At 40.1% G+C, this 25,725-nt stretch overlaps 2 protein-coding genes across 3 annotated transcripts in view; both read right to left on the bottom strand.

Moving 5' to 3' along the window:
* The window catches only part of LOC100511652 (glycerophosphodiester phosphodiesterase domain-containing protein 4), an 882,168-nt gene that overhangs the window by 532,745 nt on the left and 323,698 nt on the right, over nt 1–25,725 (bottom strand). The gene's annotated exons all lie outside the window — the stretch shown is intronic.
* Nucleotides 1–25,725, bottom strand: part of RSF1 (remodeling and spacing factor 1) — a 157,534-nt gene that overhangs the window by 76,912 nt on the left and 54,897 nt on the right.

The following is a 25,725-nucleotide window of genomic DNA, read 5'->3' on the forward strand; positions in this document are numbered from 1 at the left end:
CACCTGCTGCCACATGGAAGTTCCCAGCCCAGGGATCAAATCCGAGCCTCAGCTGCAATCTACACCACAACTGTAGCAACATTAGATCCTTAACCCAATGCGCTCTGAAGGAACTGAACTGGTGCCTTCCCAGAGACAAGCCAGATCTTTAACCCACTGTGCCACGGTGGGGAATTCCTGTAGGCACATTTTTTTATCAAGTAACTCTCCAATTCAAAGACATCCTCATTACGTTAAAAGATTCCAGAAGGCATTTGAGACCCTCTATATTTGGCATTAACTTAAATTTCTAGGCTTCTCCTCCCATACAAATATTTCAAGCAAAAGAGAGACACTTTTCCTCAGGCTGAGGAAAGATCTGGATAACCATTCTATTCAATAATAAAGACGTATCATCAGATACCAACTTAGAGATCCAAGAACTGTAGCCAACATCAAGAATAAATACAAAAAGGAGTTCCTGTCGTGGCTCAGTGGTTAACGAATTCGACTAGGAACCACGAGGTTGCAGTGGGTTGCTCAGTGGGTTAAGGATCCGGCGTTGCCCTGAGCTGTGGTGTAGGTTGCAGATGAGGCTCGGATGCCAAGTTGCTGTGGCTCTGGTGTAGGCCGGCAGCTACAGCTCTGATTCGACCCCTAGCCTGGGAATCTCCATATGTCGCAGAAGCGGCCCTGGAAATGGCAAAAAAGACAAAAAAAAAAAGAATACAAAAAAAGCAATCAACCAACCAAAATGCACATGTAGACACATCCTAGTCAAATTTTGAAAAGCAAACTTTACAGAGCAAATCTTTTTTTTTTTTTTTTTTTTTTTTTTTCCCGTCTTTTGTCTTTTTAGGGCCGCACCTGCAGCATATGGAGGTTCCCAGGCTAGGGGTCTAATCACAGCTGTAGCTGCTGGCCTACTCCAGAGTCACAGCAACGCCAGACCTGAGCCGTGTCTTCGACCTACACCACAGCTCACGGCAACACCGGATCCTTAACCCACTGAGTGAGGCCAGGGATCAAACCCACGACCTCATGGTTCCTAGTCGGATTTGTTTCCGCTGCGCCAAGACAGGAATTCCTAGAAGGAGAATCTTAAAGCCAGCCTGAGGAAAAAAAATTACGCAGAGGGAGCTAAAATATGAACTACAAATGACTGGTTTTTTTTTTGTTTTTTTGTTTTTGGGGTTTTTTTGCTTATTTTAGGGCCGCACGTGTGGCACATGGAAGTCCCAGGCTAGCGGTTGAACTGGAGCTACAGCTACCAGCCTACACCACAGCAACACAGGATCCAAGGCGACTCTGCGACCTACACCACAGCTCACGGTAATGCCAGATCCTTAAGCCACGGAGCAGGGAGTTGCCACTGTGGCTCAGTGGTAATGAACCCAAATAGGATCCATGAGGATTTGGTTCGATCCCTGGCCTTGCTCAGTGGGTTAAGGATCTTGCATTGCTGTGAGCTGTGATTTAGGTCGCAGACACAGCCTGTATCTGGAGTTGCTGTGGCTGTTGCATAGCTCAGCAGGTACAGCTCAGATTTGCCCCTAGTCTGGGAACTTCCAAACACTGCAGGTACAGCCCTTAAACAAACAAATAAAAGAGCTTAATCCATGGAGCAGGGCCAGGGCTTGAACCCACGTCCTCACGGATACCAGTTGGGTTCGTTACCACTGAGCCCACCTGGAACTCCATGACCTACAAATGATCCCTGACCTTGCTCAGTAGGTTAAGAATACGGTCTTGCTATGAGCTATGGTGTAGATTACAGACACGGCTTGGCTCTTACACTGCTGTGGCTATGGTGTAGTCCGACAGCTGTAGCTCTGATTCAACCCGAAGCCTGGGAACTTCCATGTGCCATGGGAGTTCACAAGGACGAAAAAAAACAAACACATAATTGCTGATGGGAATGTAAAATGGTGCAGCCCCTTTGTAAAAAGTTAGCAGTTCCTCAAAATGTTAAGTATGAATTACAATATTTCATTTCTCAGTGGGTACACAGGAAAAAATATATCTTGTACATATAGTACATATATTCATTTCAGTATTATTTATAATAGCAAAGAGGTATAAATAACCCAAATTTCCATCAACTGATGAATGGATAAATAAAATGCGGAATATCCATCAGTGGGATTTTATACATCCATGAAAAGGAATGAAGCAGTGATATATTCATATATATATATATATATATATATATATATATATATATATTTTTTTTTTTTTTTTGTCTTTTTGCCATTTCTAGGGCTGCTCCCGTGGCACATGGAGGTTCCCAGGCTAGGGGTCAAATTGGAGCTGTAGCCGCCAGCCTACACCACAGCTCACGGCAACACCGGATCGTTAACCCACTGAGCAAGGGCAGGGACTGAACCCGCAACCTCATGGTTCCTAGTCGGATCCGTTAACCACTGTGCCACGACGGGAACTCCTATTCATATATTTTAATGGCTGAACATTAAATAGGTGAAAGAAATCAAACATAAAAGGGCACACATTTATAATTCTGTGTATACAGAATGTCCACAACAGTAAAATCCATTTAGACTAAAAATTGATGAGTAGTTGCCAGTCAGACAGGAGGGAAGGGGACAGGGGACAAGCCTAAAAAGAAGGAGAGTCCTTGAGGATATGACGAAAACCGGTTAGCAGCACCGAGGTCCAAGATGGTGGATGACCTGCCTTCTGAGGACCCTGAGATTCACGATGCACTCACTGTAACACACTAGCACACTCAACAAGAGGCCCACAGGCTCCATGACAATTCTGAGGTTGACCATAAAAGGCCAAAAAGGGGCAGTGCCCCAATTCCTGGAAGTCCCTGCCCCTTCCCTTGAAATAGCTGCAACAACCCTCCCAGTCATTAGCCTATGGAACTGCCCAGCCCATAAAAACTCACCACCCCATATTTTGGGGCCTCTCGCCTCTCTACTCCTGAGATGGCCCATACTCCATGGAGTGTGTTTCTTCCAGGGCAGCTCTCCGGCCTTTTGAGACGGCCTATACTTTGACCATCTTTCAATAAATCTACTTCTTACCTATTACGTTGCCTCTCACTGAATTCCTTACGCCCTGAGACATAAAGAACCTGAATTTCACTAAGTGCTGGAACCAGCTATGTGGTTTTAATTAAAAAAATAAAATAAAAAGTGGATTCAAATCTTATTCTGGGTTTTGGCCAGGTTTGAGTCCCAGTCCCTGGGTTTGAGTCCCAATCTAAGTTTTAACTGGGTTAGAGTCCCAGCACGTGGGCTCAAGTCCCAGTCTGAGGTGTAAAGTTTCACTTAAGTAAAGAAGAACAGTGGTTGCTAAGGGGCAAGAGATTTCTTTTCTGGGTCATAAAAATGTTCCACAATTAAGACAGTATTCACAATTAACATAGAGCACATCTGTGTGAATATGCTTAAAAACACCGAACTGCATATTTTTAAATGGTGAATTTCATGGTACCTGAGTGATATCTCAATTTTTAAAAATTAGAGGGACAGCCAATAACACAAAGCCCAGCTTACGACTTGGAAGGAGCACATCTTGAGTGCACGAATGTACACCACACCCCTAGAAAGAGACTAAAGGGTAGGCTAAAGTGTGGGGAAGCTCAGCTTCACCAAGAGAGGCTGAGAATGACACAGCCCCAAAGTGTGGCTCACAGTGTCACAGTTACCAAATACAACTGAACTACATATGATCATTTATTGTGTGAAAGGGGAGAAAACAGAAAGAGAGGAAGAAATAGATATAATTAAGATACTGGCATCTGATTCCTGGCAACTTAAGCTTCAATTTACGGACCTTCATCTATAATGCTTAGGGTGCTGAACTTTTGTTGTGCTGATATTCAAAGATAAATATGCTTCTCATTTTCCGTTTCTTCAAGGGCAATGTAGACACACTTCTGTGCCATCTGAGGCACTCACCAAAGGCACAGGAATTAAATTTACCCAAACAGCCATAACCTATTGCTACCACAAAGAAAACACTGCAAATAAAACAGAGTACTCTAAACGAGGAATAATTCTTATGTAGGACTATCTGATCTCATCAGGAGCGAACAAACTTTTTATTCTTTCATTTTATTTTGTATTTTTGTCTCTTTCGGTCTGCATTTGTGGCATATGGAGGTTCCCAGGCTAGGGGTCAAATCAGAGCCGCAGCTGCTGGCCTACACCGCAGCCACAGTCACAGCCACAGCCACGCCACATCCGAGGCAGACCTGCAATCTACACCTCAGTTCACAGCAACGCCTGATCCTTAACCCACTGAGCAAGGCCAGGGAACTGAGCCCACATCTTCATGGATACTAATCAGATTCTTAAATCACTGAGCTGCAACGGGAACTCCCACAAACCTTTTCTAAGGGATAAACAGGAAATAATTTAGACTTTGTGATCACATGGGCTTTTTTTCCCTACTATTCAACTCTGCAAAAGCAGTCAGAGAAAATATATCGAGTGACCGTCAATGTGTTACAATACTTTATTACGGAAATTTGAATTTCAGATCATTTTCATGTCAACCATTAAATATATAAAAATCATCAGAAAACTGTACGCCAGCAGGTCACATTCCTTGTGACCCCCCTCCTGCACCTGGCCTTTCAAAATGCTTTTGCTGGAACCTTTGGGAGTTCGGGGGTTTAGGGGGCATGAGCCACCCATCTGCTTGCACAGCCCTGCAGTGAGTAAAGCTTTCTCTGCTCTAAACTACTATGTTCCACTTTGTTACAGCATCCAAAACAATCATATTTATCACCTAATCTCTCTAAATCTGGGTAATGAGAGGTTACATCTTGTTGTGTCTCGCTGCACACCACCTAAGGAACAGTCATTCAGACACAGACACAAAATCAATATTCAATGCTGTAAAGGCTAAATGCCATTCAGCCTGGGAGGCCTCTTGGCCCCCCGCCTGCTGTCATTCCAACACCCCCTGTATCTATTCGTCCTACCTTCTACACACAGAAAAACAAGGTTGAGGGTAGAAAATATTGGGGGGTGCAATTACCACCAGCCTCTTGCTTATACTTCTTGAGGCAGGAGATAGTGGGCTCCAGGATAGACATTTACAACCAGCCACCTGTCTATACTTCACGACAGAAATAACAACAGCCGCAAGGCAAACAACTGGAATTTGTCTTCTGAGGACATGTTAAATAATGCTAATGGCAGGGCATAGAGGGGCTAAGACCAAGAGGTCACACAGTTCCTATCCCTGGGGTCAGAGAGACCCCTGTGGGTCAAAAAGGGAGGGGTGAAGCCAGGCGGTACCCTGTGGGGCTCCTGGGCACAAGCCCTTCTGTGCCTCCAATTTCTTATTTTTAGGGAAAAAGCATCAACCTCCATGACCTTCCCTGAATTTCAAAGGGTCAGTTCAAATAGTTGCTAATCAGGGAAGGGTGGAGATGCTGAAACAAGGGAGCAAGTTAAGAAACAATAATGCAGCCTAGGGGCAGGGTCCTCCAGAAATATACACAACAACATCTTTGAGTTCTCCTGCAGAACTAAAACCCCCAACAAGAGGAAATCAGAAAGGAGGACCAACAGAACCAGTCCTGAGGCCACTAAGCACCAACTGCTAAGAAGAATACAAGCTTGCATTTACCCTGATCCTTACCTGTGGCCTGATTTTCCACGCCCAAATCACTTCCTAATCTCTCCCAAGAGAGGGCAGTCTTCAGGGAATTAGCCGGCTGTGGCCTTCTTTCCCTGGCAAAGCAATAAAGCTATTTTTTCTCTCCTTCGCCCCAAAACCTGTCTCTGCATTTCTATTCATTACTGGTAAAGAGAGAGCAAGTTTCGGCAGCAGGGGTGCCAGGGCATAATATGTCCTGATAACCGTCCCCTAACCCTTTGCTCTGGAATCCATCTTGGCCAAAAGATACACACACATGTGGGGAGGGCCCTGGGTCCGGTCAAGTGTGAGAGATACAGTAACTGGCCAAAGGAAAATAAAGACCTGGAAGAAGTGTCCTATATATGAGTGATTTAAATCACCTCTCTCTGGCACACTCCTCAATCATTGGGTGTGTATTACTACTCTACTTCTGCCTTAGATAAAGAGACTAATTCTCTGTGTGCTCTCCCAATAGGCTGTACTGTGTTTCTAGGGATAAACTCTGCACCCATTTTTACATTTTTTTGTCTCCCTGAGACATTCGTCAGGTCAATTCAGCTTTTAGCCTCTAGCTGGTCTAGTGGCTAGGATTCCTGCTTTTCACAAGGCTGCCCAGTTCGACCCCTGAGCATGGCTTCTATCAGCCTAATGTGGACCAGTTCCTAACACAACTCTGTTCCCCTCTTGCTGTATAGAAAACTCAAGGTTGCCAAAAGAATTTATTGTATTGTTTCCTCCAGGCAACCACAATCTATGTCCCTGGCCTCCCTTTCTTATTTTATTTTAAAAACAAACATAAGCTTAAAATTATAAATCTCTCCTCTGTCCCTTTGAGATGTATATGTATCGCCTACAGATACGGGTGTCCTTCTCAAGGACCTGAAGGCCATTACTTTTCTATGTAATCATTAGACTCTTTGGAAGGGTACAGGTCTAATAACTTTCGCAGTTAGCAGGCAGGCACAGAAGACCTAATGAGGTTAATTCTGACCAACTCTCATACCTGTCTTTTGTGATTTTTTTTATTTCCCTAATTCTGCTTGACCACCTGAGTGTGTTTGTGCATACATACATAAGCATCTTATTAAACCAACCATCCGCTGATGGCACTTGGGTTGTTTCCATGTCTTGGCAATTATAAATGCTATGAACATTATGGTGCATGTATCTTACTGAATTAGTTTTCATCTTTTTTGGACAAATGCCCAGGGGTGGGGTTGCTGGATCATATGGGTGAGTATTATTCTACTGAATATATATACGAGATATTCTTTATCCACTCCTCTGTCAAGGGACATTTAGGTCTGTTTCACGTCTTGGCTACCATATATATCTGAACAGATGCCCAGGAATGGGATTGCTGGATCACATGGTAAATTCTATTTTTAGTTTTTTGAGGAATCTCCATACTGTTTTCCATAGTGGTTGCACTACTTTATATTCCCAAAAAAAGTGTAAAAGGGTTCTCCTTTCTCCACAACCTCTACAAAGAATAAATTTGATCACTAGTCTGGGAATTTCCATATGCCACAAGTGCAGCCCTAAAAAAATAAATAAATAAAATATTTAAAATTTTAAAAGGATACAGACGAACTTATTTGCAGAACAGAAACAGACTCACAGACTTTGCCAAACGTAGCCTTAACAAAGGAGACAGGTTTGGGGCAGAGAAGGACCGGGGGTTTGGGATGGAAATGTTCTAAAATTAGGTTGTGATGATGGTTGTGCACTATAAACATAATAAAATTCTCTGAATTTTTAAAAAAAGAGTAATTCAAGAAGAAACAGAACAGAACCTGGAGACCAATGGTGATGTGAATATAATGGTACGGTCTGTCAATGTGAAGGTGCCTAGAGGAGCTCTTGAGGCTGAGCCTAGGGCCTCAGATGATGAGTGCTGGCAGTCAGACTGGGAAGAGACAAGGCTCACAAATAAGAGGACTCAACAAGCATGTGGAAGCAGTGAGGAAAAGTAGTTCTGCTGCACCGACTATCACTTCTCCTGCAGGAGGACTGATATCGAGGTCAAGGAGACCCACTACAGCGTTTTCTGCAGTAATTCACGGGAGAGGTGAGGAAGCTTTACTTGGCAGAGGATACTTAAGAGAAGACAGATTCAAACTTTATGTCTAATACATTAAATAGTAAATGCTTTACTATTTACAAGAGAATGTTGCAAAAAAGACAAAAAAAAAAAAAAAGAAAGTTCTCATTTTAAGGAGTTCCCGTCGTGGCGCAGTGGTTAACGAATCCGACTAGGAACCATGAGGTTGCAGGTTTGGTCCCTGCCCTTGCTCAGTGGGTTAACGATCTGGCGTTGCCGTGAGCTGTGGTGTAGGTCGCAGACGCGGCTCGGATCCCGCGTTGCTGTGGCTCTGGCGTAGGCCGGTGGCTACAGCTCCGATTGGACCCCTAGCCTGGGAACCTCCATATGCCGCGGGAGCGGCCCAAGAAATAGCAACAACAACAAAAACAACAACAACAAAAAAAAAAGACAAAAAAAAAAAAAAAAAAAAAAAAAAAAAAAAGAAAGAGAATGTTGCAAACATTATTTCATTTAGGGTGGATGTTCCACAAACCTCTAAGATTTTTGACAGCAAAAACCAAGTCTGCGGCTGTATAGCACAGGGAGCTATATATATATCTAATCACTTGTGATACAACATGATGGAAGATAATGTGAGGAAAAGAATGTAAATATATGTATAACTGCGTCACTTTGCTGTGCAGCAGAAACTGACACAACACTGTAATCAATTATAATAAAAAATTAAAAAAAAAACAAAGTCTGATTCATTTTTCTACTTGCTACACTATCTCCCAAGTATAGGGCCTTGCTGATAGTGGACAATCAATATTTACTGTATCAATGCTCTCTGGTATAACTAGAGTCAACTTACTATTATGATAGGCTATCTGGGAACACTGCCTATAAGTATGCATTAACAGTTATATAAAATGGACGTTTCTATAATTCCTTAAATAAATTTCTCCAGCAACATGGTTTTGAAAATCAAAAGAACACCAAAACCCCAACAACTCAGCAGAGCACAGTCATGAATCAATTAATTAGTTCATTCCAAAGTCCTTTATCAGGACTTTATTGTACGCCAGACACTGTGCTTGACCTCAGGATAAGCAATACATTACAACCCCTGCTACAAGAGCTCTTAGTGAGACAGGCAGCTGGAATCTCAATTAACCTATAAATCTGGCACATTTACACATGTCAAAAATTTGAGAAACTGGAGTTCCCATCATGGCTCAGCATTTAAGGAACCCAACTAGTATCCATGAGGATGTGGGTTCAACCCCTGGTCTTGTTCAGTCAGTTAAGGATCTGGTGTTGCCATAAGCTGTGGTGTAGGTCTCAGACGCAGCTCAAATCCCACATTGCTATGGCGGTGGTGTAGGCCGGCAGCTGCAGCTCTGATTAGATCCCTAGCCGGAGAACTTCCATATGCTGCGGGTGCAGCCCTAAAAAAAAAAAAGGAGTTCCCACTGTGGCGTAGCAGAAACAAATCTGACTAGGAACCATGAGGTTTCGGGTTCAATCCCTGGCCTCGCTCAGTGGGTTAAGGATCTGGCATTGCCATAAGCTGTGATGTAGGTTGCAGACGCGGGTTGGATCTGGTGTTGCTGTGGCTGTGGTGTAGGCCGGCAGCTACAGCTCCTATTAGACCCCTAGCCTGGGAACGTCCATATGCCGTGGGTGCGGCCCTAAAAAGGACAAAAGACAAAAAAAAATTTTTTTTGAGAAACTACTCAAAAGTTGTTTATTCTTAAGTCTAAGGAAAAGGTATCTTGCAAGTATCTGACATAAGTCCAGCAAGAAAAATTACACCTCTATCATTACTATTTTATATTCCTCAGTAGGAGTAACCATATACCTAAAATAAACCTAAATGGAAAGAGTGTGGTTGGTAAGTATCTCTTTCCAAGAAGTCTACTTTCTATCAATAATCTGAATAGAAAGAGAAATAATGTTTTCGTATCAAATACAGTGAAATTCAAAACCAAGCAATGTGCTCTTGCCAAGGTCAATCCCCCCTCTCTATTTCAGAATCTTCATCTGTAAAATGGAAGTTGTGTTGCTAATAAAAGAGATCAGGAAGATGCCTACCAGATACTGACTATGCCACAGCTACCTCCCATAAATGCAAACCTTTCAAGATCTAGAAGATCACTCTAAGGACCCACTGGAACTTAAGGAGAAAACACAAAGAATTAAGAGCTGCTAGGGAAGTAGATTAGCGTTCTTCAAACTGTACGTAAACACTGTTTCATGATACTTTTGCTTTATATATATATATACATACACACACATGTATACACAAACCTGTGATATATACGACACACACACATATACTAGTATGTATGTATGTATGTAACACACATATATATAACATGTTTAAGATTTAAATAAAATTACTGGTGATTGAATTTCCACTTCCTAATTTTATTTCCGGGTAACTATCCCTGTGTTATACTGAATGGCTTGCTTTGTTAGGATCTGCATCCAAAATGATAGGGAATATGCTAAAGCTAAGGTGAGTGACAGATCTAGAAAAAAATTCCCTAATTGCTGCATTTTTAAATATTGTGGAGATATACACAAGTTTATTATATAGAAATATATTTGTTTATGTATAAATAAACATTAAATTTGCCATTTTGACCATTAAGTGTACAATTCAGTGTCTTAATCAATCACATTCACAATGTAGTATAACCATTATCGCTTTTTATTTCCAGAAGATTTTTTCTTTTTTTACCATCCAAACAGAAATCATTTAACCTTTAAGCATTTACTCCCCATTCTCCTACTCTGCAGCACCTGGTAACCTAAAATCTACTTCCCGCCTCTCAATTTGTCTATTCTAGACCATATACGTAGAACATCTAATATTTGTCCTTTTGTGCCTAACTTCTTTTACTTAGTATCATAATGTTTTCAAGGTTTGCCCATGTCTGGAGTAAAGGTAACAACTCCACTCCTTTTTAGGAGTGACAATATTACATTGTATGAATGTGCCACATTTTGTTTATCCATTCATCTGTTGATGGACATTTGGGTAGTTCCAACCTTTTGGCTATTATGAATTATGCTGCAATAAACATTGGTATACAAATATGCCAATGTTTTCAGTTCTTTTGAGTTTCTGTTTTCAGTTCTTTTGAGTATACAGCTAGCAGTAGAACTGATGGGTCACACGGCAATTCTATGTTTAGCTTTTTGAGGAAGTGCCAAACTGTTTTCCACAACAGCTGCACCATTTTGCACTCCCATTAGAGTTTCAATATCTCCACAACCCCACCAATAGTTATTTTCCTTTAAAAAAAATAAATGAAAAAACTAAAAAACTAAAAAACAGTCACCTTGGGAGTTCCCTGGTGGCCTAGTGGTTAAAAATCTAGGGGTGTTACTGCTGTGGCTTTGGTTTAATTCCTGGCCTGGGAATTTTTCCATGCTTCGGGCGTAGCCAACCCCCTCTTCCCGCCTCCAAAAAAAAAAAAAAAAAAAGAAAGAAAGAAAGAAGGATTCATCCTATTAGGTGTAAAGTGGTATCACTGTGTTTTTGATTTGTATTTCCCCCATGACTCATGACGTTGAACATCTTTTCATGTGGTAATTATTAACCTTTGTATATCTCTGAAGAAATGTCTACTCAAACATGTTGCTCATTTTTAAGTTGGGTTGGTCTTTCTGTTGTTGAGTTTTAGGAGTTCCTTATATGGCCCAGACATTAAGTTCTTACCAGTCATATGAATTGCAAAAATTTTCTCCCATTCTGTAAGCTGTCTTTTCACCTCCCTCATGTCATTTGATGCACATAAGTTTTTAATTTTAATAAAGTCCAATTTATCTACTTTTTTCTTGCTGCTTGCATGCTTCTGGTGTCAAATCTAAGAATCTATTGCCCAGTTCAAGGTCATGGAAGATTTATCCCTATGTTTTATTCTAAGAGGTTTATGGTTTTAGCCCTTTTATTTAGGTTGTTAATCCATTTTTAAAAATTTATATTTTATGTACATATGTATTTTGCTTTTTAAGGCAACACCCGAGGCATACGGAGGTCTAATAGGAGCTACAAATGCAGGCCTACACCAGAGCCACAGCCACAGCAATGCAGGATCTGAGCTGCATCTGCAACCTACACCACAGCTCACGGCAACACCAGATCCTTAACCTACTGAGCGAGGCCAGGGATTGAACCCGCAACCTCCTGGTTCCTTGTCAGATGTGTTTCTGCTGTGCCACGACGGGAACTCCTGTTGAACCATTTTGAATTAATTTTTGCATATGGCATGAGGCAGGGTGTCTACTGCATTTTGCAAGCTGTTATATTTCAACAAATACACATTTTACACGATAGACAACCATCAAAATAAGTTTTAAAAATGCTACAGTAAGTTCTCAACAAATCTATACTCCATCTTCCCATTTCCAGCTCAGACAAGAATCAAGACATATACACATCATTAACATATTTCAATGGGTTCCTAAAGTTTTTTCATACTTAGACAATTTTAGGAGACTTGATTTTTACTTCCCAGGTTTATCTGCTTAGTCGCTAAAGCAGTGAAAAATAACTCTGAATTGTTATTTTTATGTAATTTCTCTCAAAACATACTGATGCTAGAGTTATAGGTAGGCTTACTAAATAAATAACTGTGGCCACGAGGTAGTACTCCTGAGTATGTAACTGAAACGTTAAGATGAACACAAGTAGGCAAATGTGAAAAAAGTGGGTTTCTGAAGTCTATTCAAGGGCGCTCTTGCCACAGGAGATTTCCCAGCCATAATTGAGGTACGGCTCCCTTCTGAATGGAAAAGCCTTCGGGTATATTATCAATATAACACATCCACTGGGCCACTGGAAGTTCAAAGAAAACTAAAGAAAATACAACTCAACATTTCAACACCCACAAGTATAAATAACTTGGCCCAAGTTGCTGTCAATCTCCAAAGGATTGACAGCTACATACATGAAAGAAAAAAAGTAAAACTGCTGTTGTTTCTCTGATAATTTATTATTAATATTTAAACACTTGCTGGGTCCCAACTATTCGACAAATATTATGCTGAGAGTATTCACATACATTTTTGTGAGAAAAAGAGGATCAAAGTAACTGAACTTATACACTTAGTGATTAGCAGAGTTCAGGTTTTTCCCCACTAGAAATCCAGTGCTCTACCCCACCATATGCAATTTATTTAAGAGGGTAAATTATGGCTGCTTACATATCACCACAGAGTAAATGGTACTCCTTAAGGAACGTATCATAAAATTAAAAGTATACAAAAATGCTTTCCAATATACAATGCATTAAGTATTCCTTCTGTGGCCTCAGACAAACCCATGTTCAATCCTTGCTTCAACATCTACTATCTATGTGACCTTGGTAGTTATTTAATTCTCCATGGTCTGGGTCGTACGTGAATTAAATATGTAATCCTATGTAAAATGCATACGATCTAGTATATAGAAGGTTCTTAAGGAGTTCCTGTCGTGGCACCATGGTAAACGAATCCGACTAGGAACCATGAGGTTGCGGGTTTGATCCCTGGCCTTGCTCAGTGGGTTAAGGATCCGGCTTTGCCGTGAGCTGTGGTATAGGCCACAGACACAGCTTGCATCCTGCATTGCTGTGGCTGTGGCCAGCAGCTGTAGCTCCAACTGGACCCTTAGCCTGGGAACCTCCATATGCCACAGGTGTGGCCCTAAAAAGCCAAAAAAAAAAAAAAAAAAAAAAAAAGAAGGTTCTTAAATATTAGCCTTATCACCATTATTAAAGACTTAAGTTTTGAAGAAATTGAAACTCTCATAATTCCTGATGGGAATGTATAGCAACTATGAAAAACTGTTTGACAGTTAACTCAAAAAGTTACCACAGGAACTAGTAATTATACTCTGAGTTATATATAGAAGAGAAATTAAAATACTGGCCACACAAAAACTTGTATACTAACGTTCATAGCCAGAAAGTGAAGAAATCCAAAAGATCATCAACTGATGATGAATAAATAAAATGTGGCATTAATGATACGATGGAATAAAGTTTGGTGATAAAAAGGACTGGAAAATCGACACATGCTACAATATGAATAAACTTGGAAATCATCATGCTAAGTGAAGAAGTCAGACACAAAAAGCCACACATTTTCTGATTCTATTTATAAGAAATGTCCAGAACAGGCAAATCCACAGGGATAGAAAGCAGACTGGTTCCTCCAAGGGATGTGAGCCGTGAGGAGCTGTGATGGGAATGACTGTTAATGGGTATAGAGTTTCTTCTTGAGGTGATGAAATGTTCTGGAATTAGTGCTTATGGCTGAACAATATAGTGAATATACTAAAAACCAATGAATATATTTTAATATGGCAAATAATGTTGTACAAACATATATCAATTTATTTATTTATTTGCCTTTTTTTTTTGTCTTTTTGCCATTTCTTGGGCCGCTCCAGCAGCATATGGAGGTTCCCAGGCTAGGGGTCTAATCGGAGCTGTAGCCGCCGGCCTACGCCAGAGCCACAGCAACGCAGGATCCGAGCCGTGTCTGCAACCTACACCACAGCTCATGGCAACGCCGGATCGTTAACCCACTGAGCAAGGGCAGGGATCAAACCCGCAACCTCATGGTTCCTAGTTGGATTCGTTAACCACTGCGCCACGACGGGAACTCCTGCTAATTTTTTTTAAAGGGCCGTAGCCACAGCATATGGATGGAGGTTCCCAGGCTAGGTAGGGGTCAAATCAGAGCTGCGGCTGCCGGCCTACATCACAGCCACAGCAACGCGGGATCCTAGCCGAGTCTGTGACCTACACCACAGCTCACTGCAAAGCTGGATCCTTACCTACTTTGCAAGGCCAGGGATCAAACCCACATCCTCATGGATACTAATCAGATTTGTTACCACTGAGCCACAACAGGAGCTCCTATACATCAATTTAAAAAAGAAAAACAAAATTAGTATTAACAAAGCAAAAATGAAAGATAACGACCTTCGTTTACTTTTGAAAAATAAATTTAGGAATAGAGAAATACCTAACCTTTGTCAAAATATGTCCAAATTAAGAAATGACAAAAGATGACCCTTAAGACCTTCTAAGGGATTCCAAGATCCCTCAGGGGTAAAAGCAACAGACATTATTGAAACTGTCATTTAGATTAAGGGCGTCCATTGCCAAATTTATTCACTTTCCAAAGAACTCTAAACCTGTTACTAGAGATCAAGTGACAGAGACTCTGATGTTCCCTTTACCTCTGAGGGACAAATGAAGCATTTTTTGTGAGTTGTAAAGAAACAATCCAGAAGATACACGTTAGGTTATCTGGTACTGAATGTTACTATCCCTCAAGTACTGAGCACCAGAAAATACTCTATGCTTATTCTAAGAAGTATATTTATTTTATTTTATTTTGTATTTTTTGGCCACCCCACAGCATATGGAGATCTCAGGCCAGGAATCAAAACTGAGCCACAGTCGCAACCTATAATGAAAGGCCAGCAACACCAGATCCTTAACCCACTGTGCCAGGCCGAGGATCTAACCTGTATCCCAGCACTCCAGAGACGCCACTAACATGGTTGGGCCACAGTGGGAACTCCACATATTTATTTTTATATTTTTTAAAATGAAGAGAATCTGACAATATCTCTTTTTTCTTTGAAAAACTGTCTAAATCATTGGTATGGCATGCAGAGAAGTCACAAAATCAAAGAAAAACGGCGATAATAAATTACCATTTTTCTCAGAAATAATTCTGAGGCTAAAGTTAACTCCTTTAAAAGAACATTTATTAAAAATTAGCTTTCCCATTACTTTTTTTCTTTCTATGGCCACACCTGTGGTATATGGACGTTCTCAGGCCAGCTAGGGTCTATGCCACAGCCCCCAGAACACTAGATCCAAGCACAGCTGCGACATAAGCCACAGTTTCCAGCAATGCTGGATCCTTAATCCACTGAGCCAGGCCAGGGACTGAACCGGAATCCTCATGGATACTAGTCAGGGTCATTTCTGCTGAGCCGCAGTGGGAAGTCCTGAGAAACCTCTTTGTGACTCACCAAGTAAAAGGAATGTGAAGCTCAGTAAGGCCAAGGCCTATCCAACTAAGCAAGTTGTTAACAGGTTCCCGCAGAACTGCTAGTTTACATTTCCATTCGATGGCTTTCTTTATTTTTAGGAGGGTAATTCCACCTTAAAAGTAAAAAGTCATCAGCTAGAGTTTCAGGTTCCTTTACATTTGGATGATATGGGAGAGTGCATGCTAGCAGGTGCAGGATACAGCACTACAACAAATGCCCTTCTTGAGCTGAGCTGCCAGACCCCTCTCTCTCTTTCCCTCTCTATCATTACCAAGACTTACTGACTCTACCTTCCAAATAGCTCTCATATCTACTCTCTTTCCATACTTACTGCCAAAACCTTAATTCAGGCCTCTTCAGTGTTCAGGAGGGTTATCACAGCAACTTCCTTTCATGGCAACCCTAGGCCTCCGCTCACTGCCACTCTCGCTAGGTACTTTATATCATAGTGAAGCTAAGTCATTAGTAATTTCCTAACAAATGCCTGGTCACTGCACGAGTCTCAGTTCAACTGTGTTAGGAACACACTAATAAAATATGACAACCAGGAGTTCCCGTCGTGGCTCAGTGGTTAAGGCATCCGACTAGGAACCATGAGGTTGCAGGTTCGATCCCTGGCCTTGCTCACTGGGTTAAGGATCCGACGTTGCCGTGAGCTGTGGTGTAGCTTGCAGATGTGGCTCGGATCCCGTGTTGCTGTGGCTCTGGTGTAGGCCGGCGGCTACAGCTCCGATTAGACCCCTAGCCTGGCAATCTCCATATGCCATAGGAGCGGCCCTAGAAAAGGGGAAAAGACAAAAAAAAAAGAAGAAGAAGAAGAAAAGATATGACAAACAGAGGCCAAAGCTGACTGATTTGTGGTAGCATCGCAGTCTGCTAAATCCCAGCTTGGCAGGAAAAGATTAGGCTGGTAATGTGTGCTATGCAACAAAGAACAAGGCCTAGCAGATGTTAGATATCTGCTCTGGATTTAAACAGAATTTTGTATTAATTATGTCAATGACTTCAAAAGGAAAAGAAAAAGCTCTCCATAATACATATACACAATGGACTCACTATGAGAAAGACAGAAGATAAAGAGCCATGTAACAGGAAGGTAAAAATTCCATTAGAAACTGTTTAAGGTAACCAATGAGTACAACAAAGAAGTAAATGCAGAGTTAAGCTTGTTAGCAGCCAAGTGAAAGAAAACTGAAATTGCTTAAGTAATTCATCTAATATTGATGCATAAAAGATGAAAAAACATTCACGGTGATTATAATCTATACCAAAGACAAATGTGAAGGGCAATTCTTGTGGTATTTCCAAGTACTGGATTCACAAAGTCTTGGGCTTAGATTTAAATGTTGGCTCTGGCACTTCCAGCAACGTGAGACTGGTCCAGTTATTTAGTTTCTCAAAATTAATTCCCTTGTGCATAAAAATGAGGATTCTATCTATTTCAAAGGTGAGCTATATAAGGAAAAGTATTACACACAGTGCCTGGAACATAGTGAACATTCAATATAGAAAGCATATGGTAGTTTCCATAATGGAGCTATACATAAATCCAAGAGGGAACATCTTTCTGATGAGAGAAGGAAGGCCTCAAGAAGAAAGTAATGTTTGATGTGAGATCTAAAGGATAAATGTTTGCCAAGAAAACAAGCTGGTGGGAAGGCATTCCGAGCAGGAGACACAGTACATGCAAAACCTCTGAAGAACAGAAAAGCATATTCTGTAAAGAACATCGAACGTGAGTCAAGAAGTAGGGCACACAGGAGAGAATTTCATCAGGTGCCACTGAAGAAAGTGGTTACATCATTGAGAGCTTGCAAGGTTAAGACAAAGTTGAGACTAAGTGAAAGAGAATGACCAAATAACTCTGAAAGTGATATACCAGTTACTTTTAAATCTCTGTGTTTAATGTCGGAATCATGGGCTCATACTGTTGGCAGTAAATGAATACACCACGGATTCAGCATGTGCGAGAGTACCGAGGAGTGAAAAACATTAATCTGGCTTTTGATATGTTGAGTTTGATTTGCTTATGTGACACCAATTCAGCAGGCAGTCAGGTAGATATAAATGAAGATATTTGTAATCTGAGCTAGAGTTAGAGCTTTGGGAATCAGCATTTGTGAAATTTTTCCTAGTAATAAACTGCCAGGGACACCTACTGCTTAGATTCTACACAAACACATTTGTTCCATCACTCAACGGGCCTAGAGCTGGGTAAATAAATGGTGGTCCAAAGGGCAGACACACTTCTAATCTCCTTATGAACCAGCAGACAACGAATATAAGAGATAATGAAATCAGGCAAAAGCAGTTCCAGCAGCAGGTACAGATAAATCCTTTGCTCATCCTTATCCTTTTTATCGATACAACTGATGAACAAGAAGTGGCTTTCTTGTATTCTAATTTCATAAAGTAAAAGAAACAGAGAAATAGATGGTTACTATGCTTTCTGGATCAAGTGCCAAACTTTTCCTGTAAAGAGCCAAGAGTAGGTATTTTAGGCTTTGTGGGCCATACAGTCTGTTAAACAGACTACTCACTTGGCACTAGAGCATGAAAACAGCCACAGATCATATGTAAATGACTACATGCAGCCTACTCCACCTCCTTTCCCCTTTTGTAACTATAAGTTTGTTTTCTATGTCTGTGAATCTGTTTCTGTTTTATCAGTAAGTTCATTTGTGTCATAGTTTATTTTATTTTTTGTCTTTTTAGGGCTGTACCTGCGGCATATGGAGGTTCCCAGGCTAGGTGTTGAATCAGAGATATAGCCGCCAGCCTACACCACAGCCAGTACAGATCCCAGCCAGGTCTGCGACCTACACCACAGCTCACAGCAATGCTGGATCCTTAATCCACTGAGCGAGGCCAGGGATCAAACCCACATGGTCGTGGATACTAACTGGGTTCATCACCACTGAGCCGCGATGGGAACTCCTCTTTGCAGAATTTTTAATCATGGCCACTCTGACCAGTGTGAGGTAGTACCTCATTGTAGTTTTGACTGTCATTTCTCTAATAATTACCAACGTTGAGCACCTTTTCATGTGCCTACCGGCCATCCTTATGTCTTCTTTGGAGAAATGTCTGTTTGGGTCTTCTGCCCATTTTTGGATTGAACTGTTTCTTTTTTTGTAAGTGAGCTACGTGAGGTATTAGTATATTTTGGAAATTAATCCCTTGTGGGTTGCATCATTTGCAAACATTTTCTACCAGTCTGTAGGTTGTCTTTCCCATTTGTTGATGGTTTCCTTTGCTGTGCAAAAGCTTCTAAGTTTGATGAGGTCCCATTTGTTTATTTTTCTTTTATTTCTATTGCCTTGAGAGACTGACCTAAGAAAATACTGGTACAATATATGCCAGAGACTGCTTTGCCTATATGCTTTCTTCTAAGAGTTTGAGGGTGTCCAGTCTCATATTTAAGTTTATTTTTGTATATGGTATGAGGGGATGTTCTGACTGCACTGTTTTACATGTGGCTATCCCGCTTTCCCAACACCATTTGCTGAAGGGACTGTCTTTTATCCATTGTTATGTCCAGGCCTCTTTTATCAAAGATTAACTGACCACAGGTATGTGGATTTATTTGAGAGCTCTCTATTCTGTTTCCACTGATCCATATGTCTGTTTTTGTGCCAATATCATGCTGTCTTGATTATGTAGCTTTGTAGTATTGTCTGAAGCCTGAGAGTTATACCTCTAGAAAATTATCATTCACCATAGCAAAGGAATAGAACACATGCCCTTAAAGCTCCTTCTCAAAAGTGTTACATATCACTTTTCCTTGCATTTAACTGACCAAGGCCAAATCACATGACCATGCCAAATCAAAACACCAGCAGAGGGATGCATATCCTTTCCAAAGCAAAGGGAACCAAATGTTTTACTGTTGTCCCACAGAGATCTGGCCATCTTGCTCCATCTTCCTGAGTTTGTGGCCACTCAAGAAAAGCTGACGTTTTTCTAATCTCTTTTACAAATAGGTATGGCCACGTGACTGCGTTCTTCCCAATGGAGTAAGATGTACACAACTTCTCCCTCACCTATTAAAAGAAAAGTGCTTCCCCTGGACTTAACTTCCTTTCTCCTTTCTGAAGTTGAAGTACATTGAATGACACAGAAAAGCAAAATGTCCTATGGTGTGTAACAATAAAATAAAAGGAACTTGGATCCCTAAGTAACCTCATGGAACACAACTGTCCTAGCGTCTAGACTAGTCAGATCGTTGTGATAGAGATAAGTAAATTTACTGCTTATTTAAGCAGTTACAGTTTGTTTTTTGTTGCTGTCGTTTTAAGCAATTGCATTTTGGAATCATCTTGTTACAGAAGTTTAGTCTCTACACTAGCATAGATTCACTTTACGTTTTGAGTAAAGATGTTCAATATGTAGTTGAGAATACTGGCTTTGAAACGAAGAAGATTCAGATTGAAAATATGACTCATTAGCACATGAGGTTTAAGGTCACAAGAGTAAGTAAGATAATCCAGGGAAAGCACATGAAATGAGACTAGAGGAGGGTACAGAACAAAACAAAGCTCTGTAGTGCAAAAAAACCTTCAGGGTCTTAGATAAAAAGAAAGATCTGGCAATGGAGCTTATTTGGAATAGAAAGAAAACCAGGAAAGTATTAAAGGAAAGAAGCCAAAAGATGAGTGTTTCCAAGAAAGAACGTCTAGGAGTTCCCATCATGGCGCAGCAGAAACTAATCTGGCTAGGAACCATGAGGTTGCAGGTTCGATTCCTGGCCTCGCTCAGTGGGTTAAGGATCTGGCATTGCCATGAGCTGTGGTGTAGGCCAGCAGACGCAGCTCGGATCTGGCGTTGCTGTGGCTGTGGTGTAGGCCAGCAGCTGTAACTCCGATTGGACCCCTAGGCTGGGAACTTCCATATGCCATGGGTGCAGCCCTGAAAAAAAGACAAAAGACAGAAGACAAAAGACAAAGAAAAAAAAAGAACATCTAGAGAAATTGAGAATAAATAGTATCACTTGAATTTAAGGACACTGTTCAAACGCTTGCACTGTAAAAGAAATTTTATTGGGATGGAGTTATGCAGAAGGAAATTTTCAATGGACTGAGGAGTGAATGAGAGATAAAAAATAGAACAGCAAATTTAAATAAATGGTTATTTTTAAAAGGTTCAGTTATAAAAGTAAGGTAATAGCTTCTAGATGGCCCATAATGGTCTTTACAGGCTGGTATTCCCTTCCCCTTATTCCTCCACTCTACCCCTCTTTGGTTATAAGCCAAATTTAGTGATTTCATTCCGACAAACAGAATACGGCAAAAGTAAAATTAAGTCATTTCCAAGATCTGGCTACGAAAAGACTTCTGTCTCAGGCACACTTTCTCACTCACTGTCTCTGTTGCAATGTTTCATGCTGTCCTCAGAGAAGCCATGACAACGAAGAGAATCCTATCAACGGGTGTATGACTGAGCTGGGAAGTAGATCCACTTCCAGCTGAGCATTCAGATGAAACTGCAAGCTGGGCTGACAGCGACTACATACAGCTTAATGACAGGCACTGACCCAGATTCCCAACACAAAAACTGTAAGACCATAAATGTTTGATGTTCATTGTTTTAAGTTGCTCTGTTCTGGAGTAAAGTGACATGCAAGCAGTAGATAATTAGAACGAAGGGGAAGAAGAGCAGATGAGTGGCAGCTGAAGGGAATTAAAGAGTTAACAGAGTTCACAGTTCATTAATAAAATAGCAGAGACTTGAGCATACCAAAAAGGATAAGGGGAGGAAGTTCTCTTTGGCACAGAAGGATGGGTTAAGGATCCAGTGTTGTCACCATAGCAGCTTCACTGCTGTGTCACTTCACAGCAGGTTACTGCTGTGGTGCAGGTATGACCCCAGGCCAGGAATTTCCGCTTGTGCGGCCAAGAAAAAAAGGAGGGGAATATACATTTATACATAAAGGTGTATACGTGTGTATAAACTTTACTACCGGGCAGTAAAATCTTAAGAATCAGGAAATAAAGACAGTAACTATGCACACAAAATTAGCAAATCTCAAACATCAAAGTAAAAAAATTACTATTATTATTTTCTTGGCTGCATCCACGGCATATGGATGGTCCCGGGCCAGAGACTGAACCTGTACCACAGCAGCAACTCAAGCTGCTACGGTGACATGCCAGATCCTTAACCCACTCTATGACAAGAGAACTTCGAAAAATTATTTTTTGATATTGAATGACCAAATACATGTTATGGCAGGGGCAAAAAAACAAGTCTCAACAAAATTAACAGGATCAAAATCATACAAAGTACGTCCTACACAATGGAATGAAATTAGAAATTAATAACAGGAATAACTGGGAAAATTCACAAACATGTGGAAACAACATACCACTAAATAACCAATGGCTTTACAAAGAAATCACAGGGGAAAAGAGAAAAATACTTTGAGATGAATGAAAAAGAAATTCAACATAGTAATTTACGATATGAAGCTAAGCAGGGATTAGAAGAAATAGTTGAAAAGGCCCACATTGAAAAAGAGGAGTATCTCAAATTAATTACCTAAATTTCCACCTTAAGAAAAGAGCAAACTGAACACTAAAGCAGGTGGAAGGAAGAAAATAATCAAACTAAATAAAGCTTAAAAACTAAAGCCTCAGAAGGAAGAAAATAATCACATAGAAAAATAATAAAGAAATTCAATTATACCAGAAGGGGGTTCTGAAAAAGATAAAATTTATAAACCTGTTACCAGACTGACAAGAAAAAAAGAGAACATTGTATCAATAAAATGAGGAATGAGTGGAAACATTACTACTGACTCTACAGAAGTAAAAAGGATTACAAGTGACTACTATTAACAATTGTACAGCAATAAACTAGATCAGCTAGTAAAAGGGACAATTTCCTACAAAGGAAACTGAGCTAAGAAAATAAGTCAAAAAGAAATACAAATCAGAATAAACTTATGACAAGTTAAGAGAATGAGTAAACAAACAAAAAATTGTCAATAAAGAAAAACCCAAGCACACATGACTCCACTCTAAATTCCAATACCTCACAAACATTTGTACAAAAAAACATCAATTCAATTTATGAGGCCAGGGGGGAGTTCCTGTCATGGCGCAGTGGAAATGAATCTGACTAGGAACCATGAGTTTGCGGTTTGATCCCTGGCCTTGCTCAGTGGGTTAAGGATCCGGCGTTGCAGTGAGCTGTGGTGAAGGTCGCAGACGCAGGTCAGATCTGGCATTGCTGTGGCTGTGGCTGGCAGCTACAGCTCCGACTGGACCCCTAGCCTGGGAACCTCCATATGCCACGGGCGCAGCCCTAAAAAGCAAAACAAAACATATATATATACATATATACAGCCAGGAATTCCCAGGTTCCAAAACCAGGCACAGAGACACCTCAAGAAGGAAAAAAAAAAAAAAAACCAATACCCCTTATGAACAAAGGTACAAAAATCCTCAAAAATAAATTAACCTGGGGGAAGAATAGATTGGGAGTTTGAGATTAGCAAATGCAAACTGTTATATATAGAATGGATAAACAACAAAGTTCTGTATACCACAAGGAACTATAAACAATATCCTGTGATAAACCATAATGGAAAAGAATATGAAAAATATATATATGTATAACTGAATCATTCTGCTGAATAGAAATTAACACAACACTGTAAATCAACTATATTTCAATAATATAAATTTTAAAAAGAACTGAAAGAAATAAGTGCTTGCTTTTTATACACAAACAAACAAACCACATCTGACAACATATAAAAAAGACTATGGACCACAATCAAGTGATTGCGGAATTGCAAAGTTTCAACAACAATGAAAGTTAATCAATATAATACATCACATCAATAGAATAAAGAACAAAATTCACATGGTTATCTCAATAGATGCAGAAAAAAAATATGACAAAATCCAATAGCTTTTATGATAAAAATACTGAACTAGGAAAAGCAGAGAATTTCCTCAGCCTGATACAGGACAGCAATGAAAACCCCTCAACATCATACTAAAAGCTCAAAGGCTGAAAGCTTTCCCCCCTAGGGAAAGCTTCGACAATGTAGCAGAGGTTCTAGCAGAGGCCTTATGTGAGAAAAGAAATAAAGGGCACCTGGAAAGGAAAGGGGGAAGTAAACCTATGGATGTGTGCAGGTGACATCATCTTGTATATAGAAGGTCTTACGAATTCACACACCCCAAAAGCTATCTGAACTAATAAATGAGTTTGGCAAAGTTATAAGATACACACTCAACATAAAAAATTAGTTGTACTTCTACACATTAGCAATGACTGATATGAAAATGAAATTAAGAAAACAATTCCAGGAGTTCCCGTCGTGGCGCAGTGGTTAACGAATCCGACTAGGAACCATGAGGTTGCGGGTTCGGTCCCTGCCCTTGCTCAGTGGGTTAACGATCCGGCGTTGCCGTGAGCTGTGGTGTAGGTTGCAGACGCGGCTCGGATCCCGCGTTGCTGTGGCTCTGGCGTAGGCTGGTGGCTCCAGCTCCGATTCAACCCCTAGCCTGGGAACCTCCACGTGCCGCGGGAGCGGCCCAAGAAATAGCAACAACAACAACAACAACAACAAAAGACAAAAAAAAAAAAAAAAAAAAAAAAGAAAACAATTCCATTTATATAATACCATCAAAATGGCAAAATACTAAGTGTAAGATTAGAGTCAGAAAACTACAAAACATTTCTGAAAGAAACTAAAGTCCTACTAAATATTTTGAAAAACATCCTGTTTTCATGGATCAGAAAACAAAATTTTGTTAAGAAGCCAATATTCCCCAAATTTATCTACAGATTATATACAAGTCCCATAAAAACCTGGCATTTTTGCAGCCGTTCCTCAGACTCACAAGGAATTGAAATTAATGCAGAATAACCAAAATAATCTTGGAAAAGATGAACAATTTCAAAATTTACCACAAAGCTACAATAATCAAGACAATATGATACTAGTATAAATAACAAGTCAACAGAATAAAAATTTCAGAAATAAACTCTCACATTTATTGTCAACTGACCTTCTAACAAGGATGTCAAGGCAATTTAGTATGAGAAAGAATAATTTTTTAAACAAGTGATAATAGAATAAATGAATATCTACATGCAAAAGAATACAGCTGGACTCCTACCTGAGAGCATATTCAAAACTTACAGATCTAAATTAAGAGGTAAAACTACAAAACTCTTAGAACAAAATACGGAACTAAATCTTTATGACCTTAGGTTGGGCAATGGTTTCTTCTATATAACACCAAAGCACTAGACGCAAAAAGAAAAAAACTGGACTTACTCAAACATAAAACTTCCATGCATTGAAAGACATTACATAGATACCAAGAAGACAGCACATGCAATGGGAAAAAATATGTGCAAATCATGCATCTGGTAAGGTTCTAGTATCCCGAATATATAAAAAACCTTTAAAACTCAAAAACAAAATGACAAAACAACAAATTTAAAAATGGACAAGGATATAAACAGACATTTTTCCAAAGAAGATATACACAAAGGCCAAAAAAGCATATGAAAAGAATATTCAATATCATTTAGTCATAGGGAAATGTAAATCAAAACCACAAGGAGGTAATACTCTAATCTCACTAGAATGGCTAAAATCAATCAATCTATCAATCAAAGTCCTGGTAAAAGAGGGATGTCGAAAAGTGGAATGTCATGGTTTCCAGTGGAAATGTAAATTACTGTAGCTGTTTTGCAAAAGAGCCTGGCAGTTCTTCAAAATGCTAAACAAAGAATTACCATATGACCCAGCAATTCCACCCTAGATATATACTCAAAAAATTAAATCACAGGTCTACCCAAAAACCTATACACAAATGTTCACAGCAATACTATTTATATTAGCCAAAAGACAGAAAAGAAGCCAAATACTGTAAACCGAAACGTGAATAAAATGTAGTATTATCTATAGGATGGAATGTTATTCAGGCATAAAAGGGATAAACTTCCAATATATGATACAACATGGGTGAACCTTGAAAATACCATGCTAAGT

Source organism: Sus scrofa, chromosome 9, assembly GCF_054392235.1.
Source record: "Sus scrofa isolate SSC_HxYL_T2T_F1_AM1 chromosome 9, Sscrofa_HxYL_maternal_Yorkshire_Landrace_v2.0, whole genome shotgun sequence".
NCBI lineage: Eukaryota > Metazoa > Chordata > Mammalia > Artiodactyla > Suidae > Sus > Sus scrofa.